This window comes from Schistocerca piceifrons, chromosome 11 (assembly GCF_021461385.2).
Source record: "Schistocerca piceifrons isolate TAMUIC-IGC-003096 chromosome 11, iqSchPice1.1, whole genome shotgun sequence".
NCBI classification, from domain to species: Eukaryota; Metazoa; Arthropoda; class Insecta; order Orthoptera; family Acrididae; genus Schistocerca; species Schistocerca piceifrons.
Window position 1 is genome coordinate 172,742,551 of NC_060148.1, and position 24,373 is coordinate 172,766,923.

General features: G+C 40.6%; 1 long non-coding RNA gene across 1 annotated transcript in view; it reads left to right on the forward strand.

Annotated features, from left to right (window-relative positions):
* The first annotated feature begins 702 nt into the window (after positions 1-702).
* Positions 703-24,373, forward strand: part of LOC124719887 — a 36,161-nt gene continuing 12,490 nt past the window's right edge. Inside the window, exon 1 of the long non-coding RNA XR_007006006.1 lies at positions 703-830. This is a non-coding gene — a long non-coding RNA (uncharacterized LOC124719887). The remainder of the gene's footprint in view (positions 831-24,373) is intronic.

The window sequence follows — 24,373 nt, forward strand, 5'->3', positions numbered from 1 at the left end:
TTACATCAAAGTAAGGATGAAAACAGGCATGCTGATATCCTATACTAAAAGGCTAATCTGCATGCGCAGCAGTGAGTGATACTTCAAATTGCAGAATCTTTACGCATGTCCTGATTTTGTTAGGAATACAGCATTGCAGATAAGGAACTAAGTTAACATTAACAAATGGTCCAGGTGTGAGCACATCTTTCCATGTACAAAGGGTCCAAGTTCCCTGGTATCAGCAAGCTTGTGCTCACTGAATGTAGGCCCTTGAGAAACCTTAAGACAGATGAACCACAGTCCCAGAGCCTGATACTACTGGTTCTTTACTGCAGCCGTCCACCTGTTGTCACATGGAAAGTGCACTCAAACCTTCCCAGCTACTGCAACACACATGACTTACGTAACATCAATTTAAGCATATGTTAAGTCCCTGTCCCCTCCTGACATTTAACAAATGTGCAAATAAATAGTTCTTTCACAGGTATACCTACACTGAAGTCTAGGAGAAGCATTTTTGGCTTTATTGCAATGTGGGTTACTTCACTGTTTCAGTTATGAACCCAACACATTTATACTGAGCCGATACAGTAACATTCTTTAGGAATGCTGTGAGTGTGAGTGCTTGAGTTCCTACAGAAAGATGCTTATAGATACTGCTTTAGCAGGACCTCAAGAAAAAACCCGTACTCCATTTGGATAAACCTGCCTTTGTTTCAGGCAGTGTCAAACAACTCACGTGGCAGACATGGGAGAGCAAACAACTGCTCAGCTGCTTGAGCAGTGATAGCAGATGTTGATGAAATGTATTTGTAGTATGTCAGCTGAACCAGTACTGAGGTTACAATGTAAGTGACATTAAATATTTGAAAATTTAAGGATACTGAAATGTGTTTTAATTACCTGAGAGCAGCAAGTTGCAGCCTGCAGTGCTTTGCTGGCATAATGTACAAAATCTGTGCATTGCTCCATAGTGTTATTTTCTGACAAATGTGTGACCTACTGCAGTTCACACAGAATGATTGATGCTTTTGTACCCAAGGACGACCTTCATTATGTGAAAGGGTCAGAAAGGAACTCACCTCATATTAATATGGACCAGGATGCCACCATACTTTGCCTTTTTAAGTCTACATTAAGGAAACATTTTTTCAGATATAGTGGAAACATTGTTGACACCTCAGGTCAAAGACAAGGGAGCCATGGGTCACCATTACAGCAGCACACCTCGCTGTTCAGGTACAAGAGTTTCTGCATGCAACAATTTTGAGGCCAATGGATTGACTCTCCAGCTGCAATAAAATGGGCAATATAAGCTCAGACCTTGCCATATCAAACATCTCATTATGAGGAACAATTAAGTTCTACTCAGTCCACCATTAATGCAAGACTAAGAATGGCGTCAAAGTGTACAACTTTCAGGGTATCAGATTTTCTCCAGCCTTGTCAAGCATGACGTGAGAGACACAGGTATCTAAAGCATAATTGTGCCCATGCAGATCCACTGGATATACAGCATTTTTATCTAACCATTGCAGTATACAGTATACTTTTTTTTTGGGACATGAATAGTATTAACACACACTGCTTTCCCTGTATCTTGAAACTGGCCCTGTCCCTTAAATGACTGCTTACTAATACTTGAGAAACATTCTACGATATTGTTCAAATGTGTGGGGCCCTTACTAAAGAGCACTAGCAGGATATTAACATAACACGAAGAAGGGCAGCAGGAACAGTTACTGGTTTACTTTTATAACCCAAGAGCATCTCAAAGATGCTGAAAAACTATCAGAATCTTGAGAAACCAGCTATCCCAAAAACCCTGCTTAAGAACTTTAAAGAAGAGTGCTGACAAATTGAAGAATGCATCACAGTCCTCTGTGTATCTCTCCAATGATGGCCACAATAACTGGATTATTTATTACAATATGTGCAGCGGTGCTTAAGTAATCATCCGTCTGAACACTGCATCAAAATGCTACAGGAGATAGTCAAAGTTGTACAATATGACATTCTTTCTACCCTGCATTTATTAACAGCAGTTTTCAGACCATGGACGTAAATGTGACTGAAGTTCAGTCACAAAAACTCCTAAAAATTATTAAAACCATGAGGCCTCACTGCACAAAATTTACAGTGAAGATATGCTCAGTTTTACATAGTAGAACAAGAGGAGATAGCAGTCTTGGCTGTGATGCTGAAATTAGTGTTTCTTTATTCATCAATGACTCATGGCTTGCATAATTCCAGGCATTTTCAGAGTGGCTGATGTTGATAAGCAAGTTGAAGATATCTGTGATACGAAAACAGCAAAAATAAATTTTCTTCATGGGGATGTTTTATTGATATCCATAACTTAACACATATCAGAAAATCTGAAGATACTTTGAATTAGGCAAAACACAAATCACTGATGAATGAATAAGCAGTAATTTCAACATTTCATCTAAGACTATTCACATTCTATACACTGGTTGCTATATCTGAATGCCATAGCAAGTGGAAAACGTTTCACATGTGGAGAATAGGTTTGTCAGTAATATATGCATCTAAAATAACAGTTTAGCTATTATTACCATCAGAGGTAAGACTTCCTATGGTGCTCATCCCCATATCTGCCACAAAGACTCGGTCCAGGCTGCTGTCTTACCACAGAGACACGTAGGGCCCCAACACATCCCTCAGCACGTGGACCTGCTGTCCAGAACTGTCCACCAGGATCTTGACCATGTCCACATGTGAAGATGAGCCAAATGCCACAAACACGTACCTGTAGCAGAATACCAGACAGTCCATGTTATTAAAGTCAATTTCTTATTTTATAGTAAGTACAGCATTTTCACCAAATCTAGTGAGCTTTACAGAACATTATAACCTACAAATCATTTAAGGCAGTCTGATTCCCATTTTTCAATCATTACCTGCCAAATCATTTGGCTTCTACAGTATTTCAAAATATACCTAAACAGACAGCTGAATAACAATACGATAACAAGTACCGAGTAATAACATGGCTTACATCTTATTGGACTGTGCTACGTTAGTACAAACATAAATGCTGGGAAAGGAAACACTGAACCAACCAATACTGTGTCTTCTTTGATCCACTGCAAAATGACTGACATTAACTTCTCACAGAATTCCAATATGCATAAAATAGGCACCACAAGAATTTTAATTATGCTCATGACCTAACAGTTTGCTTCATAAATTTCTAACCAATTTGTCATCTATTAATATGAAGGAGACCTCGGCATATAATACAGTTTTGTCACCACCATCTCCATTCCACAAAATAGAGGAGGCAAATTATATCATCAGGAATCTGTCCAATTTGTCTTTGTGTGGATGAAAAAGCCAAATCAGGTAATGGGTTAAAGATGAGGTTCAGTATCATGTTCAGTCTGTGCAAGAGCACTTCTGCAACCCCATGTTCACAAAATAGGTAGTTACTTGCAACATTTACTGCCTAACCCAATCAAAATGCAAAGATAATTCCTTATGCTACATCCTTACAGACTTCCAGCACTTTATATTTTCCTTTAATGCAGAGTGCTACATCGGTTATTCTAATTGGAATACAACAGCTATGACTTTTCTACAAGGTCTGTTCAACAAAGACCTTCTTTCCTGTTGCTTCTGTGACACTTTGCTGTCTCTACCATGAATTGGAAAGAGCAGATTTTTATGTATAGGTGGCAGCACACACTCAACAGTAAGTTGGTAGTAATGCTCTATTTTGTGGACACTATGCATTTCACACCTCAAACCATGGAGGTATTGGAAGAGGAGGAGTATGGGGCAATAAAATTCTGTGTTTTTTAAAACTGTACAGCCACCAACACATACACAAACCTGCGGTAAGTTTATAGTGAAGATGCACTACTTTGAGCAACAATTTTTAAATAATTCAACCACTTAAAGAAGGCCACCTTGTCTGTGTTAAACAAGGTGAGCTTTGTGTTTTGGCTTCTACTATGACTGAAGTCAACATCACCAGCATGCTGCAACTGTCCATAAGGATCAGCAGGTAACATTATGTAACCTCAAAGCAGTATTAAAAATTTCATATGTCAGTGTCCTCAAAATTATGCAGGATCATATCCTTATAACCCATGCTTGTACCTGCTTGTACCTGTTCAAACAAAATGCTGTGTCAGTAGCAACAAGCTATGACGTGCTGCACCTCTTTGCTGATGGAGGGGATCTGTGTTTGGAATCTAATATCACTGGTGACGAGTCACAGTTCAGATGCATCATTACGATCTTTAAGGAGAATGAGCCAGCACAGTGAGGAAACCACTCAGTTTTCCAACTCCAAAAGATAACTGAAAGTTTTTCCATCTGCAGGGAAGTCCTGGAATGATTTACTGGCATGCAGATCCTTCACACTACTGTTACAGCAGCATACTGCATGTCAGTATTGGCTGAACTGGTGAAGCACACTGCAAGCAAAGACCAGAAGTTCCTCAGACTGGATGACAACTTCATAACAATGTGCAGCCTCACATCACAAATCAAGTTTTCCAGTTTCTGGTTCAGTTCAACATTACCTGTGTGCTGCATCCACATTATAGCCCCAGTCTTGCACTCTGTGATTTTCTTTTTAATTCCTTTCACTAAAGACAAAACTTTGAGGCCTTTTATTTGAGGACTGTAAGCATTGCTGAAGAAGTGAGCAGTGCTTAAGAAGTGAGGATTCTCAAGGACCTGATAAAAAATTGTCTGCAGTGTGTGTTTGAGCACTAGCAGAGATGCTATAGAAGGTGCATTTCAGTAGGAGGGAAGTACTTTGGAAAAGTTGCTACCATTTGAATGGAGTAATAAACATCTGTGAACAAAATTAGTCTGTCTGTTAATCAGCCCTCTTAAATCACATGATGTGGAGTGATTCATGGTAGAAACCAAAGTAGTAGATACCGGTTGACATGCCACTTGGACACACACACTTCTGAAGTAAGGACATTCGTGAATAAGCAGTGCTAGTGTGTTGGGCTTCAACAGTGTACCACTAACCTAAGTTCATAACTTTGAGTCAGGTCAGGACTGTACACAGAATTTTACATATCTTACTTTAAAGTGGCAGAAGTCATCGAATTATTTATACTTGAGCTGCCAGATGAAAGCATAACATCTCTACACCAGAGGCTTCAATGAAAAAACCATTACAAACTCAAACAAACTCAGGAAGTTTAACCCCTGAACATAAAACCCTGAGTTCTGGGTTTTATTGTCTGACAGAAATGTAAAATCCTGGGTACACTCAGTCAACTCAAGAACAGAGCTTTAAAACATTAAACCCTGCATTTGTCTGTTTCAAGACTGGTAGTCAGGTTCTACATTTGTAGCGTGTTTCAGTTGAGGTGGTTGCCAATAGATACCTTTACTGTGTGCAGTTTTGGATACTCAAAACACACACTTTCAGACTCTCCTGTATTGTTTAAACAATGCTTTCAAAAAAGGATGGCAACAGTGAACCTGTGTTTTACACAGAAACATTAAATTATTGATAAAATTATTTAATTGGACACATAAAAAATCTACTCATCAACCAGCGGCAGAACACACTCATAAAAGATTGTTGTCAATGGCAAGCTTTCAGAGCCAGTGGGTCCTTCTTCAGGCAGAAGGGTTGAAGGGGAAGGAAGAAGGGAGAAGGAAAAGGACTGGAGGGGTCTAGGAAAGGGGTAGATTTTAGGAAAGTCACCGAGAACTGTGGGTTGGGGAGACTTTCCATACGGAATGAGAAGGAAAGACTGATTGTTGGGGAATGCATTGGATCTGAAAACCTCAGAGCTTACAGGTGGAAGACAGGGTAATATGCAAGCACTACTAAATCATTGTGCATGAGTTAGTAAGAGTGAGAAGCTAAGTGCATTGTGTGTAACAGAGGTGGGAGGGATCAGTGAAAAAAGATGGGAAAGACAGTAAATGATGTAGAACAGAGTGAAGCAAAGAGTAGTTTCAGTGAAGAAAATCTGAGATGGAAGAAATTAATGTCAATTAAGGTCAGGTGGGTGGCAAGAGCCAGGGACATGTTGTAGTGCTACTTCCCACCTGCGGAATTCTGAGAAACTGATGTCTGAAGAGGGTGTTGTGAGTTGTCGGTATATACCCTCTGCCTATGCCCATTTATCCTAATTGATTATTTGGTGGTAGTCATACCAATGTAGAAGACTGAACAGTGTTTACATAATAGCTGGATGGGGCTTTCCTGGGGATCCGTAAGTCTTGAGACTTCTGGTTTGGCTTGAATACTTGGTGACATATTTACCATATGGACTCATGGTGATGCTGAACTGCTTAAATTCCTGGAGTCTCATAATACCTTCTCCCAGTTAAATTTCACATAGTCTTATTCCAAATCATGTGCCACTTTCATTGATGTTGATCTCGCCCTCACCGAAGGCCAGCTACACACTTCTGTCCACATTAAACCTACCAGCAAACAACAGTACTTACATTTTGACAGCTGCCATCCATTCCATGTTGAACATTCCCTCCCATACAGCCTTGGCATCCGAGGCAAATGTATTTGTTCAGATGCAGACACTTTACAGCAATACACCACCATTTTCACCTTAGCCTTCACTGCACATAATTACAGCACCAGTCTAGTTGAAAAGCCAATTTCTCAGGCCATTACATTCCTGGTAGTGCTGATCCCTCCACAAAACAGCTTCAGAGCACACTATTTGTGACTCCTGGTCTGGAATGTGTTAATCAGCTACTTTGACAGGACCATGACTTCCTAAAATCGTGTCCTGAAATGAGATCCATTCTGTCAGACATTTTTCCCACTGCATCTATAATAGCTTTCCATCGCTCTCTCCATCTCCGCAATATTCTTGTCAGACCCTATGCTCCTTCTGCACCCATGTCCCTACCCTATTGCTCCTACCCGTCATGATCCCCTACGCACCCTCCTGCCACCACCTGTAACAGCCCTGTAACTGGCAAAACATGTACTATCAAAGGGAAAGCCACCTGCAAAACATCTGACATATACCAGCTAATACGTAAACACTGTTCATCCTTCTACATTGGCATGACTCCCACCAAATTATCAATCAGGATGAATGGGCACAGGCAGAGAGTATATACTGGCAACTTGCAATATCATGTTGCAGACCACGCTCTACAACATGACATTCACGACATCGGTGCCTGTTTCTCCACATGTCTGGATTCTTCTCTCAGACACCAGTTCCTCAGAACTCCACAGGTGTCAACTAGCTCTACAACATGTCCTTGGGTCTCACCACCAACATGACTTTAATTTACGTTAATTTCTCAGCTTTTCTTTGCTGTAACTACTCTCTGCTTCAGTCCGTTTTATTTTTCTACATCTTTCATTATCTTTCCCATCTATTTTTCATCGCCCACTCCCACCCCCTTTACATACAATGCACTTAGCTTCTCACTCTTATTAACTTGTATACAACGTTTTAGTAGTAATCTCTGTCTTGTGTATTACCCTTTCTTCCGCCTTTAAGCATTAATTTTTCAACCTTGTCCGATGCAGTCCTCAACAATCAATCTTGCCTTCTCATTCCGTACTTTAAGTCTCCTCTGACTTGCAGTTCTGGATGACTTTCCCAAAATCTACACCTTTTCCTAGACCTCTCCAGTCCTTTTCCTTCACCCTTCTTCCTTCCCTTCAACTCTTCTGCCTGAAGAGGGAACCACTGTCTCCGAAAGCTTGCCAACCACAGCTGTTTAATGTGTGTGTTCTGCCACCACTTGGTGAGTACATTGTTTATCTATCCACTTTAATGAGCTTGACACTGAATTTAGTGGCCAAGAAAGTGAAGAATATTGTTGTTTCATTGGTTACTGAAAGCAATGATAGTTTGTCAGTTGAGTTACAGGTGCTCACCAGTGTTTCAAGATAAATACATTCACTGTGCTCCAGCCAGCTCCACCAATTATGTACACAAGAAATTTTTGTGGAATACATGGTTGGACTTCATAGCTACACACATCCAAAAATAACTTCAGGTTTCAGGATATATTAGTCAAAGTCCAGTGCATGAATATATGAGGTCTGTTCAAAAAAATTTTGCAAATTACTCTACAAAGTTTTTGTACACTTGTCTTTTACTTATTGTGTATGGTCTACTATGAAATACTCTTCCACAATTGGTAGACTGCTTCCAACACCATTTCCACTTCTGGAAGCAGTCTTGGCACACCACTTGCTAGACTGTGCAAAGTACCGTCTACAAATTTTTAACTCTATCACTGCAATATCTTCATCCTTTTGACAGGGTTTTCAACTTTGGAAATAAAAGAAGTCCACGGCTTCCACGTCTGGGGAGTATGGAGAATGAGGCAGCACACTGATTTTGTGTTGTGGAATAGTCACGCACCAACAGGGATGAATGTGTGGTTGCATTATTGTGACGCAAGAGCCATGAATTCTCTCTCCACATTTGAGGCCATTTCCTTCTCACATTTTCTCACAGATGTCACAACATATCTTGATAGTACAATTAATTGACAGTTTGTCCCTGAACTAATCCTTCAAAGGAAACTATCAGCATGGCTTTGACATTTGACCTGGCCTGATGGGCTTTTGTTGGTCTCTGAGAACCTTTCCCAACTCACTGTGAAAGTTGAACCTCAGCCTCAGCGTCATAACCATAGATCCACATCTCATCATGAGTTATGATTCTCTTAATGAACAGCTCTCTCTCTCTCATTTGTGTGACCCAAAAGCTCTTCACAGATTGCAAGGAGAAGCTCTTTCTTGTCTCATGAACCATGGGATGAACTTCGTGGCTACATTACTCATTCCAAGAAACTGTGTCAGGATTTCATGACGTGCTCCAACTGATATGTTACATTCTTCTGCAATGTCTCAGACAGTCAGTCTTTGATTGGCAGACACAGTTTCATTGACATTCCTGATATGAGCATCGTCTGTGGACATCAGAGGGAGTCCTGAATGAGGATCATCTTTAACTTCTGTTCGGCTATTTTCAAACTGTGTGAACCATTTGTAACACGGAGTACAGCTTAAGTACTCATCACCATAGGCTTCCTGCATCACCTGACATCTCTATAAATGTTTTCTTGAGTTTCACGCAAAATTTAATACACACGTGTTGTTCCTCTAACTGCCGTTTTGAAATTCGCTAACTGTGGAATGCAACATTCTACTCAACAAAGCATTATGGCATTGAACAACAACTCACAGATGTACAACAATGCAAGTTCTGGCAGTTACACATTAGAAACAAGTGTGTGCATGGATGTCAACTGCATTTTACTCCAACACACCACTGCTGCAAAATTAGGAGAGCTTAGAAATTTTTTGAACAGACCTTGTACTCTAGAGTTTATTGTTTGTAATATTCAAAATTTTATAACTTATTTTGAACTTTAAAAGCTGTCTTTATATGTCAGTCATGATTTTCATTAATGGAAAGTATTCTTTGGAACAATTTGAAAAAAAAAATGCTAAGGGGTTATTTGTCTGTGTATCCAAGCAACAGTCTTAATGACATCAGGCCACTACTTATGATCATAGAATCCTGTCAGTGTGTGTTATGGATCTTATAGTGAGAAATAGTTGGTATTTGTTTTACTCAGCACTAAGGCACACCAAATGTCTAAATTTAATCCTCTACTTCTGTTAAGGTAGTTCTGTGCTTTTGAATTTGTGTGGTCTGTATATCCTAGCTTAGTAATGATTGGAATAAACCACAGTAGCCGAGATATGAATTTGGGGCTTCTTTGTCCCAGTGCATGACCTATATTTGCTTATTTATCTGTTGTCTGATCAATCCTTGACCAAGAGTTACCAAGTTTTTCACGGCAGTTGCTTTCAAATGCATGTACCTACATGCCCCGCAATCACTGCCATCCAAGTTGATGGATTCTATTGACTGCAGCTTGACATCCACCCAGTACAAACACTTGTTGCCAGTGTTTACAGTTATTTCGTTGGGCCAGCGCACGCCAACTGTCGCAATCTTCAGTTTGTTGCCCCAGTCACACCAGAACATTGACCTGCAGAACAAATGATCATTGGCTTGCATGTCATGTCAGATTAACAATTCTGAAAATAAAATTTAAACAGAGGAGGGTATAATTAGAAAACACAAAAATAAAATATCTTGTTCTGATAGAGACGCCATGGCTTACATCATCATACAGTTAGCAAACTTCTAATCAGCTCCTAGTGGAAACCAAGGAGCTCAGCACAGTTCAAAACATAAAGCATTACAGTATATCCTACACTTAATACCATATACATTGAATCAATTCAGTATCACTATAGCCTATTCAAGTGAGATTACTGTAGTCAACTGTCCTAAAAGCAAAAATTCCCACAAGATGATTAAAACTACACTACATATTAAAAGCATGTTGTGCTGTTACAGCTACAAATATTTAATTCATCACTATCACAGGGTGTCTCTCCAGTCTTAAGTACATCACGCTGGAACACCTCAAATGTAGGACAGATAACTGACCTATGAACTAATGCTTTGGAAAAGAAAATTTAAAGTATTGAAAATGAGCATATGCAACTAGATTCTAAGCCAGTCACTGGTTGTACTCTCCACTGAATGTAGGATTTAAAATTGACAGCATTTTGGATTATGTTAAAATTCCATTGACAGCATTTTAGACTATGAATGACAATATTTCATTCATCATGATTTGTGTAATGGGTCCATGACAATTAACAAAATCATCATCTTTTGAAGAAGCTTTAAGCTTGTGACTTTCAAAGCATAGTTACTAAATGGTTCACTTAACGTTTAACTGATCAGAAGCATGAAGAGAGATACTGTGGAAGTCTGACTTGTTTGGGAGTGGGAAATAAAAGGACAGGCTGGTCCCAGCAAGAAGTTTTGTGGAACAGTGTAGTGCACCGTCACCTCTCCTATTCTTTGTGATTTTTGACAACAGTGACCAAGGTGGCAGAAGAAACTGGAGAAGACAAGACATAAGGAATACTGTTTAGGCAAAAGCAATACTGTTTGTATTGGTTATGATCTGGGTAAACAGGATATTCATGAACATCTGCATGCTTGGGAATAAGCAGTAGGGGATGAAATTTATTGTAAACAAATGTGAGATTCTGCTTCCAAGTAGAAAGATAGACCAAATAGCAGAATAAGGATAGGAGGAACAATTGAAAGTGGAGAGTGTGAAGTACTTGAGAAGTGTGACAGAGGAAAATGGAAGAAGTGAGCCTTCAGTGAATGTGGCAGACAGGCTGAGGAATTCTTGCTAAGTGTTAAAAACCTGGTTTGGAGCAAGGATGCCCCACAAAACCAAAGAAGTGATGTACGGAAGTCACTACCATCTGAAACATGGGTAATGAAGGAATATGTGAGCAGATTACCGGTGTGTGAAATGAAGTTTCTCAGAAGCAGGACGGCAGTAAGAAGAAGAGATGATATGGAATGGAAATGTGAGAAAAATAGTAAAAAGGAATGCTTACAGAGCAGGATAGAAACAACAAGGCTACAATGGCACCAAGGCTATGATGGTATGGGCACTTAAATTGAATGGAAAACAAGAGGGTTCCAAGAAGAGACATGAAATGGAGATGTGAAAGAAACAACAAAGAGGAAAGGCAAGGGGACAGATGGCTGAAAAATGTGAAGCAGTGCTGAAAATGAGAGACAAGGACTGGACCAGAGTGAACACAGACAGTGAGGAAACAGGACTATATGGTGAGGCTTATGTTCCAAACAGACCCAGCCTGGGGCTGGAAAATGTTCAAGATAAGCAAAATGTGGTAGACAGCTCACACAGCTCTGGTGAATATTCTAATGGCATTTAACAGGACCCACTCTTTCTTCTCAAGCAAATCACCTATCTCATACCAAAAAGATAAATTAGGCTCACTTGTGATTCTTATGTGATCAGCATAGCATACAACAGAGCTGCAATAGCACAACAAGAGTGCTGCAGCAGCAGTACAAGTAATTAGTTAAGGTCTTCATCCTTAATAAATGGAGTTTTACTTAGAAAGACTGTGCAAGGCAAGAATATCAACAATTCAGCACAGGAAGGGAACTCAACATTTAAGACCTCACTATTCCCAAATGTCCACATTTCTGAATGTGCATTTTCCACAATTAGCAGGAAGTCACAACCAGATCTTTCCAAATGCTCCTTAAATTCAGAGTCAGAAATTTAATGTACTTTGTCTACGTCCATTCTATGTTAAATGGACTAATTTTCTGTGACAATTCCAGACAAACTACTCCTTGCACAGAAAGATAACATACTGTGTATCCTTACTTCAAGAAGACAACTGTCTAAAAGCATGAGGCTGTTATGTCTTATGTTTTTACCGAGTTTGTTGGAGAGAATTGTGCGACATTTGACAATAATTTTCATAAAACAGTATAACACTAGGAGCAAAAAACCACCACTAGCCACACTCCTCGACAAAGGGGAGCAAAGTACAATGCCATAATCCATTGCGAATTAAATAATGATGTTGAAGTATTTGCACAGGCCCTACAGAAACTGATACTACACCTTGATAAGTGGCCTAAATATAGGATTTTAATTTTTAGTGACATAAATATTGATATAAGGCAAAACACTCCTAAACAACTTAATCTTCTGAATATGCTAAGATCACATGACTTGCACTGCATTAATGGAAACCCAAGAAGACAGTCTGCCTGCCTTGAGTATGTAATCACAAATGTTGAGACAAATCGGTATGAACTAGGGCTATTCAATACTCATTATTTATCAGACCATAAAGGTATTTGGTTAAAATTGATAACAAAAGAGCCATAATCTGTCTCCAATAAAATTAAATACATTAGGCTTTTGAATGAAGAGAACATTGATAACTACAGAACACAAATAAAGATGACAAATTGGAATTACATTCTGCTAGAAAGTAATCATATCGAAAAGGCATTTACATTATTCATTAGTGCATTGTCAGATACATTTAAAACTTGCTGCCCTAAAGTAATGAGAAAAAATAAGGGAACTATGAGGAAACATGGTCTCACATCAGTGCATAACTGGTTCACACCTGACCTACAAAGGCTCAGAACTCTGTTAATGATTTCCTATGACAAATCAAAAAATAGTGAAGCCAAAAAAGCAAACTACATAAGTTTGAGGAACAAATACAAGGCAGAAAATAGGTTAAGCAATTGTAAGGCAAATGATGATTATATTAGTAAGTCCCAAAATAAATGCAAAGCAGCCTGGACTGTTATCAAGACTCATCTGGGTAGAAATAAAGATGCTAACAAAAGTAATTCGTGTTATGCTTGTATCACACCAGATGAACATATCCATAAATGTGACAACAACCATATCTCAAATAATAGAAATTCATTTCTACAAAATTTTGAGGATATGGTTCCTGTGTTTAAATGGAAAGAAGTAAAAGTAACAGGTATTAAGACTGCAATAGCAAAATTAAGTTACTCAAAATCAGAAGACATTTATGGTCTCTCCAATTTTGTAATAAAAAAAATAGCAGATGTAATAGCACATCCACTCTGTTCTCTTATGAACCGGATGTTTGTCAGTGGCTGTTTCCCTTCATCCTTAAAAATGGCAGTCGTTACTCCACTGCACAAGAAAGGTGACAAGTCTTGTCCTAATAATTACTGTCCAATCTCCCTTGTACCCATCATATCAAAAGTAGTGGAATATTGCATACAGCTCCAAATCAGTCAACATATGTCTGTGAATAATATTCTTAGTGACTCTCAGTATGGCTTCAGGTCTATGGCAAAAGCAGTTGAAGATGTTGTTTCATATATATTGACATCATTCAAATCAGAATTATCAGTTAATGCCACTTTTGTGGACCTCAGCAAGGCATTTGACTCTATCAGTCACAGGATACTATTAGAAAAACTGCACTGCTATGTTATTAGAGGCTCAGAACTATCTCTGATCAGATCCTATATGAGCAACAGAAAACAAATTGTGCATTTTAACAATATGAGGTCAAATGTCTTGGATATCATGCAGGGTGTACCACAAGCCTCTGTATTTGGTCCTTTACTTTTTATAATATATGTAAATGACTTGCCCAGAACCATGTTATGTAAATCCACACTCTATGCAAATGATAAAACTTTTGTTAGAGCAGGGAAAGATTTAGGAAAATTAAATGAGGAAAGTGAAGCTCATCTCAGAGCAGCCATCAAGTGGTTCCAGCTCAATGACTTGCATATAAATCATGATAAAACTGTAAATATTCTCTTTAGCTTGTGTGTTAAGAGTGATAAGATTGATTGTGTCTCAACTAAACTACTTGGGATCCATCTTGACTCAAAATTAACATGGAAGAGTCATACCGATTATATTTGTACTAAGTTAGCACATGTGACATATTTGTTAGGTAAACTAAGGTCATGTGTTAGTGATAAGTTATTACTCAATGCATACTATGCCTTTTTCCACACCCATTTAACATACGCCACTATGTTGAGGGGAAACTCAGCTGGAGCAAAACAAGTTTTCATTTGGCAAAAGAGGGCAGTCAGATGCATCCATGGAGTCAGAAATAATGAGTCTTGTAGACCATATTTCAAAAATCTAAAAATACTAACAGTTGCAGCCCTCTTTATACTAAATTGTCTGATACACACAAAAGAAAACCAACACAGTCACAAACTACGACAATCTATCCATCACCATGACACATGTTTAAACAGCAAATTGACATCCCAGTTGCTAGACTAAAGAAAACTCAAGATAGTTACAGGTACATGGGAGTAAAACTATTTAACATGTTGCCAATAGAGGCACATAATGTGTCACTGAATGGCTTAGAGAAAAAGCTTTTTATTGAATAGAAGAGTTTATAATGTGCACTAAAGATGATCTTAAGTACTGGTACTAATAGAGTTTCACTTAGATTAAACTTATACATGTAAATATAATGCAAATACCTTGTGCAGCATCAAGAACAAATTTTTGTACCTTATTAGACAATAATGATCTACAATATATTAGACCATTTCTGTTACTTATGTAAACTGTATATGTACACAAATGATGACATCAATTGCATTTTTAATGCCTAAAGATGGATAATAAAATAAATAAATGTCTGCTTGTGTTTGTGTATGTGCAGATGGATGTGTGTGTGTGTATGTGTGTGTGCGAGTGTGTGCCTGTCCTTTTTTCCCCCTAGGGTGGGTCTTTCCACTCCCGGGATTGGGGTGACTCCTTGCCCTCTCCCTTGGAACCCACATCCTTTCGTCTTTCCATCTTTCTTGGTGGGGCAGCCGTTGGTTGCGAGGGCTGGAATTTCGTGTGTATGTTTGTGTTTGTTTGTGTGTCTATCGACCTGCCGGCACTTTCGTTCGGTGAGTCGCATCATCTTTGTTTTTGGATATATAAAATAAATAAATGTGCTGGAAGATAAAGATGTTGACAAGGAATTTCAAAATTCTGGAAAATTGAGTATATTTGAACTACAAAAATTAGGACTAAAGTTATTTGGTTTGATGCTGTTTTACTGTAGCAGTTTTAAAAGTACTGAAAATTGTTCACAGTCCAAACAATATTGGCAGGTGGTGAAAATATCTTATGTATCAATAGTTTATTTCAAATTCACTTATAACAGGAACTAAATACATGTAAGAAAGATGGAACATTTATCTGTTCAGCAAATGGTAAATGTGTGCTTTCAGAAAATGTGTGAGAGTACACAATTTTGTTCAACTAAATTTGGGACCTTTTCACCATAAGCATTAGAAGTGCCAAGCTTTCTGTATCCTTATCTGTAAATGGAGATATGCACCAATAATTAAATGTTTAAGATTATGCTTTACTTATATTTTATATATAGGATATTCTCTATTGCTAGCCGGAGTGGCCGAGTGGTTCTAGGTGCTTCAGCCTGGAATTGCGCGACCGCTACGGTTGCAGGTTTGAATCCTGCCTCGGGCATGGATGTGTGTGATGTCCTTAGGTTAGTTAGGTTTAAGTAGTTCTAAGTTCTAGGGGACTGATCACCTCAGAAGTTAAGTCCTATAGTGCTCAGAGCCATTTGAATGATTTTTTTATTCTCTATTAGTGCAAAAATTTGTGTTGTAGAGGTACTTCAGCACCAAGCAGTCGTTTTAGTTCATCAGGAGACATCTTTATGCCACAGGAAATTTTGCAAAGCTAACACCACACAGACCACCCCAAGGGGACCTTTTAATAGCCAACTATATGAGTTGCCAATGAAAATGAGAAACGTCAAGAACTTATGTAGTTTTGGCATTTTGAATGCTCTTATGCATTCTTTCACCACCATCTAAGATTTCATTTTCTTATAATAATCCTTTTGGCAGGAAAAAATTTGAATGCGGAGGAAGGTTCACATGTGATGTCTAAGTTAAACTGTAGTATCTTGTGGGTCTTATTTAATAGACAGTATAATTATTCCACCTTCATATATAGCTGCTGTATTGCACAGAAGAACTTAATGTGGTCTTTGTATCTAGCTAATACTTAAACATTAAAGTTTCATTGGCTTTCTTTAACCCACTTTTACAAAGGCAATCCTAAGTGAAATTTACATGTTTTATTCTTTATGGACTGTATACCAACATTTAAAGTTCCACTGCATTTTCCATTCCCCAAGAACAAAATTAAGTCTTTACCATCTGCAGAGAAACCAACACAATCGTCACTTGCTTCAGATTGATCATCTGATGTTTCAACACTTCAGTGTTCCTATATATTCAAGACTTTTTGCTTGTCTCATAGTACTTTATGAAAAATATTTGTCTCAGTTATGATGATGACATTGCCCACAACTTTTATTTGTCATTAATAGGAAAGTTACATGCAGACTGGTAGTGCCAATTCTTAGTTAAGGATTATTTTGTGGCAACTGATGCTATAAAATTATTCAAATTCTTCAGTTATCTTATAACTTACAGGAAACTTACTGCATCCTTAAGAGGTAAAATACATAAAGTGAAGCTGATAGGAAGCGATTTTAAAGGAGGAAAGTGTTGTAGCCCACACATTTTAGTCTGTACATGCAAGAAAAACAAAAATATGGAAAAGAAAAATAAAACATTTAAATGATACTTAAATTCCACCAGATGGCAAGTATTTAAAAACAGTGATTGATACTTCCTTGGAAAGAGGCTTTAAGACTAAAAGTACAACACTAGAGAGATGAGAGGTTAGCTTCAGATATGAGAAAGGTGTAGTAAAGTTACTGGCAATGTCAGAAATACAGAAGATATAAAATGTAGTTTGTGTACAGCGAGAAAAGCTTTCCTTGGAGTTAAATTTCTTTATCAACACATTATCTTATCTTAGAAAGTAGATTAAGGAAAGCCAAACCTATGTTTGAACATTACCAACACATTTTCTTTCTCGTCCTTCCCTCCTTGTTTTATTCCTTCTTATTATTACTATTTTAACTTTATTTATTTAATTTCCCTATTCACCAGTTACCCACTGTGTACCCTAATCCTGTATCACATTATTTACATTCATTCCGGAATCATGCATTCACTGTAGCCAAACTGCAACCCCACATACTTTTCCTCCGGTCCTGCTTAAACATTGGAATTACCCCTAAAGGACTTACCTTAAAAGTTCCCATCCCTTGGTGCAATCCCTCCTTCCACCAGTCTCTCCCAGACTTCCAGAACCTTCAGTCCTTAGCCCTTACCCAACTTGTCTACATCTACATCTACATCTACATTGATACTCCGCAAGCCACCCAACGGTGTGTGGCGGAGGGCACTTTACGTGCCACTGTCATTACCTCCCTTTCCTGTTCCAGTCGCGTATGGTTCGCGGGAAGAACGACTGCCTGAAAGCCTCCGTGCACGCTCTAATCTCTCTAATTTTACATTCGTGATCTCCTCGGGAAGTATAAGTAGGGGGAAGCAATATATTCGATACCTCATCCAGAAACGCACCCTCTCGAAACCTGGCGAGCAAGCTACACCGCGATGCAGAGCGCCTCTCTTGCAGAGTCTGCCACTTGAGTTTATTAAGCATCTCCGTAACGCTATCACGGTTACCAAATAACCCGGTGACGAAACGCGCCGCTCTTCTTTGGATCTTCTCTATCTCCTCCGTCAACCCGACCTGGTACGGATCCCACACTGATGAGCAATACTCAAGTATAGGTCGAACGAGTGTTTTGTAAGCCACCTCCTTTGTTGATGGACTACATTTTCTAAGCACTCTCCCAATGAATCTCAACCTGGTACCCGCCTTACCAACAATTAACTTTATATGATCATTCCACTTCAAATCGTTCCGTACGCATACTCCCAGATATTTTACAGAAGTAACTGCTACCAGCGTTTGTTCCGCTATCATATAATCATACAATAAAGGATCCTTCTTTCTATGTATTCGCAATACATTACATTTGTCTATGTTAAGGGTCAGTTGCCACTCCCTGCACCAAGTGCCTATCCGCTGCAGATCTTCCTGTATTTCGCTACAATTTTCTAATGCAGCAACTTCTCTGTATACTACAGCATCATCCGCGAAAAGCCGCATGGAACTTCCGACACTATCTACTAAGTCATTTATATATATTGTGAAAAGCAATGGTCCCATAACACTCCCCTGTGGCACGCCAGAGGTTACTTTAACGTCTGTAGACGTCTCTCCGTTGATAACAACGTGCTGTGTTCTGTTTGCTAAAAACTCTTCAATCCAGCCACACAGCTGGTCTGATATTCCGTAGGCTCTTACTTTGTTTATCAGGCGACAGTGCGGAACTGTATCGAACGCCTTCCGGAAGTCAAGAAAAATAGCATCTACCTGGGAGCCTGTATCTAATATTTTCTGGGTCTCATGAACAAATAAGGCGAGTTGGGTCTCACACGATCGCTGTTTCCGGAATCCATGTTGATTCCTACATAGTAGATTCTGGGTTTCCAGAAATGACATGATATGCGAGCAAAAAACATGTTCTAAAATTCTACAAGAGATCGACGTAAGAGATATTGGTCTATAGTTTTGCGCATCTGCTCGACGACCCTTCTTGAAGACTGGGACTATCTTTGCTCTTTTCCAATCATTTGGAACCCTCCGTTCCTCTAGAGACTTGCAGTACACGGCTGTTAGAAGGGGGGCAAGTTCTTTCGCGTACTCTGTGTAGAATCGAATTGGTATCCCGTCAGGTCCAGTGGACTTTCCTCTATTGAGTGATTCCAGTTGCTTTTCTATTCCTTGGACACTTATTTCGATGTCAGCCATTTTTTCGTTTGTGCGAGGATTTAGAGAAGGAACTGCAGTGCGGTCTTCCTCTGTGAAACAGCTTTGGAAAAAGGTGTTTAGTATTTCAGCTTTACGCGTGTCGTCCTCTGTTTCAATGCCATCATCATCCCGTAGTGTCTGGATATGCTGTTTCGAGCCATTTACTGATTTAACGTAAGACCAGAACTTCCTAGGATTTTCTGTCAAGTCGGTACATAGAATTTTACTTTCGAATTCAATGAACGCTTCACGCATAGCCCTCCTTACGCTAACTTTGACATCGTTTAGCTTCTGTTTGTCTGAGAGGTTTTGGCTGCGTTTAAACTTGGAGTGGAGCTCTCTTTGCTTTCGCAATAGTTTCCTAACTTTGTTGTTGTACCACGGTGGGTTTTTCCCGTCCCTCACAGTTTTACTCGGCACGTACCTGTCTAAAACGCATTTTACGATTGCCTTGAACTTTTTCCATAAACACTCAACATTGTCAGTGTCGGAACAGAAATTTTCGTTTTGATCTGTTAGGTAGTCTGAAATCTGCCTTCTATTACTCTTGCTAAACAGATAAACCTTCCTCCCTTTTTTTATATTCCTATTAACTTCCATATTCAGGGATGCTGCAACGGCCTTATGATCACTGATTCCCTGTTCTGTACATACAGAGTCGAAAAGTTCGGGTCTGTTTGTTATCAGTAGGTCCAATATGTTATCTCCACGAGTCGGTTCTCTGTTTAATTGCTCGAGGTAATTTTCGGATAATGCACTCAGTATAATGTCACTCGATGCTCTGTCCCTACCACCCGTCCTAAACATCTGAGTGTCCCAGTCTATATCTGGTAAATTGAAATCTCCACCTAAGACTATAACATGCTGAGAAAATTTATGTGCAATGTATTCCAAATTTTCTCTCAGTTGTTCTGCCACTAATGCTGCTGAGTCGGGAGGTCGGTAAAAGGAGCCAATTATTAACCTAGTTCGATTGTTTAGTGTAACCTCCACCCATAATAATTCACAGGAACTATCCACTTCTACTTCACTACAGGATAAACTACTACTAACAGCGATGAACACTCCACCACCGGTTGCATGCAATCTATCCTTTCTAAACACCGTCTGTACCTTTGTAAAAATTTCGGCAGAATTTATCTCTGGCTTAAGCCAGCTTTCTGTACCTATAACGATTTCAGCTTCGGTGCTTTCTATCAGCGCTTGAAGTTCCGGTACTTTACCAACGCAGCTTCGACAGTTGACAATTACAATACCGATTGCTGCTTGGTCCCCGCATGTCCTGACTTTGCCCCGCACCCGTTGAGGCTGTTGCCCTTTCTGTACTTGCCCAAGGCCATCTAACCTAAAAAACCGCCCAGCCCACGCCACACAACCCCTGCTACCCGTGTAGCCGCTTGTTGCGTGTAGTGGACTCCTGACCTATCCAGCGGAACCCGAAACCCCACCACCCTATGGCGCAAGTCGAGGAATCTGCAGCCCACACGGTCGCAGAACCGTCTCAGCCTCTGATTCAGACCCTCCACTCGGCTCTGTACCAAAGGTCCGCAGTCAGTCCTGTCGACGATGCTGCAGATGGTGAGCTCTGCTTTCATCCCGCTAGCGAGACTGGCAGTCTTCACCAAATCAGATAGCCGCCGGAAGCCAGAGAGGATTTCCTCCGATCCATAGCGACACACATCATTGGTGCCGACATGAGCGACCACCTGCAGATGGGTGCACCCTGTACCCTTCATGGCATCCGGAAGGACCCTTTCCACATCTGGAATGACTCCCCCCGGTATGCACACGGAGTGCACATTGGTTTTCTTCCCCTCTCTTGCTGCCATTTCCCTAAGGGGCCCCATTACGCGCCTGAATCTCTGCACTATTTCGTCTAACCACCACTCCCTATGGCTCCTATCTCTCATCAAAGTCCTCCACCTCTCAGACCCATGCTTGGAGAACAAACTCAGGAACATCATCCTAGAAGCAAGCTGTAAACTTGAATTCCATACCACACACCACCTGAAAAAACTATCCACAGTGCTAGTGCAACACTTAAGAAGTGGGGTCCCTCTCCCTATCCCTCACGAACACCAACCACAACAGAACCTGCAACAAACCCCCCTCATAGCCAACAAACCTAGCCTGGCCACCCTACTCAATCTCCCAATCCCAGCACATACCCCACACAGGCCAAATCTCAACTATAACCACAGTCAAATGCCTCATATCACCAGTCCCAATTCAGTTCTAAACCTCTCATCCAGATCCCTCTCTCCTCCAGAGATATCTGTTCTATCAAAAGGCTTAACCTTTAGCCCCACATCTAAATTCAACCACACTGCCCTGGTTAAAGATCTTCTCTCATTCACCCAGAACCTCAACTTGACCACCCAAACGCAGACCCCAAATAGTAGACCCAGTGTTGAACCCTGTCTAGAACAGCTCCGACTGTCTTCTCAAAGGGATCCTCCTCCCTTCCCCCAAAACCATCCCTTGCAGACATTTCAGGAATTCCTCACATCCAGTGTTTCCTCCCAGTCCTTTTTGAAGAACATTTCGACAATCCCCTAACATCACCCCAGCTGAATCCCGTGCCGTTAAGGAGCTGAAAACAGACCACTCTATTGTCATCCTCCCTGCAGATAAAGGCTCCACAGCTGTGGTACTTGACCATGTGGAGTAGGTGGCAGAAGGACTGCGTCAACTCTCCAACACCTGAACCTACAAAGCTGTTACCCAGGATCCCATTCCTCCCATCCAGACTGAGCTGCAGAAAATCCTAAAAATCGAAGGTCCCTTACAAGGCCTCACAACGGCCTCCATAGACCTACTCACTCCACCTGAGTCACGTACCCCTACCTTATACCTATTACCCAAAATCCACAAAGAGAACCATCCTGACCGTCCCATTGTGACAGGCTTCAAAGGCCCAACAGAACGTATCTCAGCTCTGGTAGACCAACACCTCCAACCTATCACCCGCAGACTCCCATCCTACATCAAAGACACAAACCACTTCCACGAATGCCTCAAATCCATTCCCACTCCCCTCCCACCTGAAACCTTTCTTGTCACCATAGATGTTACATCCCTTTACACAAACATCCCACATACCCATGGTCTCTCTGCCCTTGAACACTACCTCTCCCAATGCCCACCCAAAGATCTTCGAAAAACCTCATTCCTTATCACACTTACCAACTTCATCCTCACCCATAATTACTGCACTTTTGAAGTCCAGACCTACAAACAAATCAGGGGAACGGCCATGGGAATCAGGATGGCTCCATCCTATGCCAACCTCTTCATGGGCCCCATGAAAGAGGCTTTCCTGAAGACCCAACAGCTGCTTTCCCTGGCCTGGTATAGGTTTATAGATGACATCTTTGTGGTCTGGACTCATGGTGAAGAAACACTCCTTAATTTCCTCCATAACCTCAACTCCTCTTCGAATCTGAATTTCACCTGGTCATTCTCCAAAACCCAAGCCACCTTGCTAGATGTTGACCTTCATCTTGTTGAAGCTCACATCCAGACCTCTGTCCACATCAAACCCACAAACAAACAACAGTGCCTTCACTTTGATAGCTTCCATCCATTCCACATCAAACGCTCCCTTCCCTACAGCCTAGGTATTCGTGGCAAACGTATCTGCTCCAGTGACGAATCTGTCAACAATTACACCAAAAACCTGACCAGTGCTTTCCTCTCCCGCAACTATCCTGCAGACCTTGTCCACAAACATATCTCCCGAGCAATACATTCCTCCCCATCCCACAAGAATGTTCCTATCTCCAGACCACACAGAAGCACCCCCTCGTCACCCAACATTATCCTGGCCTCGAATACATCAACAAATTACTCCGCCAGGAATATGACTTTCTCATGTCAAGCCCTGAACAATATTCTCCTCACACAACCCAGAATTGCCTTTGATCACCCCCCTAACCTCCGTAACATCCTTGTCAAACCCTACAATATTCCCACACCACCTTCTCTACCCAGCGGTTCCTACCCCTGTAACCGACCCCACTGCAAAACCTGCCCCATGCATCCCCCCACAACCAACTACTCCAGCCTCGCTACTGGTAAAACATACACAATTAAAGGCAGGGCCACATGTGAAACAACACATGTCATTTATCAGCTGACATGGCTGCACTGCCAAGCCTTTTACATAGGTATGACGACAACTAAACTGGCTGAGTGCATGAACGGGTGCAGACGAACTGTCTGCCTAGGAGGTGTCCAATACCTAATAGTGGAGCATGCCCTCCACCATAATTCTAGGGACCTAGGAACCTGCTACACTGTAAATGCCATTTGGCTTCTCCCACCCAACACCAATCCCTTGGAAATGCGGAGATGGGAACTTGCACTGCAACACATTCTTTCATCCCACCAAACCCCTGGACTGAACCTACGTTATCCAACCTCACTCCCATTTACTCTTCAGTCTTCTCCTCTTTCCCTTTCCTCTTTAGCCATTCACACATCTTTTCATCCTACATAGTTGTGTTTATCTTTTACTATATACCTCTTCACTTGTATATGCATCCTCTTTGGTTTGAAGCTGGCACAGTACTTACAGTAGAATATCTATGGCTTCCCTCTGACACCCATGCCTCCATCTTTGCTACCCTCCCTGTTTACCTTTCTCCTGTTGCTTCATAACCTGGGTTGTGAGTAACTGAATCCACTTTCCCTTCTTCCCCTTCTTTTCCCCTCTCTCCTCCCTGACGAAGGAACAAAGTTCCAAAAGATAGGATAAAAATGTTCTGTTCTGTTTTGTGTATCTATTGTCTGTACTGAGCTGAGGTAAGTACTGGCCAGCCCCTCTATCTGTTTGTTAGTATTTGTTGCAAACGTACGTTTCTAGCATTTGTAAAGTGATTACATGGAAGGATCATACTGAGGCATCAGAGTAATTTGGCACTGGAAGGAAATGTAAGAGCATAATAATAAAAGAGAGACCAAGGTTTGAATACAGTTTAGTATGTTCAAATGGACGTAGCATATAGAGAGATGAAGATGCTTGCATAGTGTGATCTGGAGGCAATTTTTGCCCATCATGACAGGCAGTTAAAAGAGTGTGTCATGTACCTTATTAGGAAGGTTAGGTGCTAAACATCTCATAGTATCCTCACATCCATTGAAGAGATACCTACATATCACCCTAGCTGTAACGTGA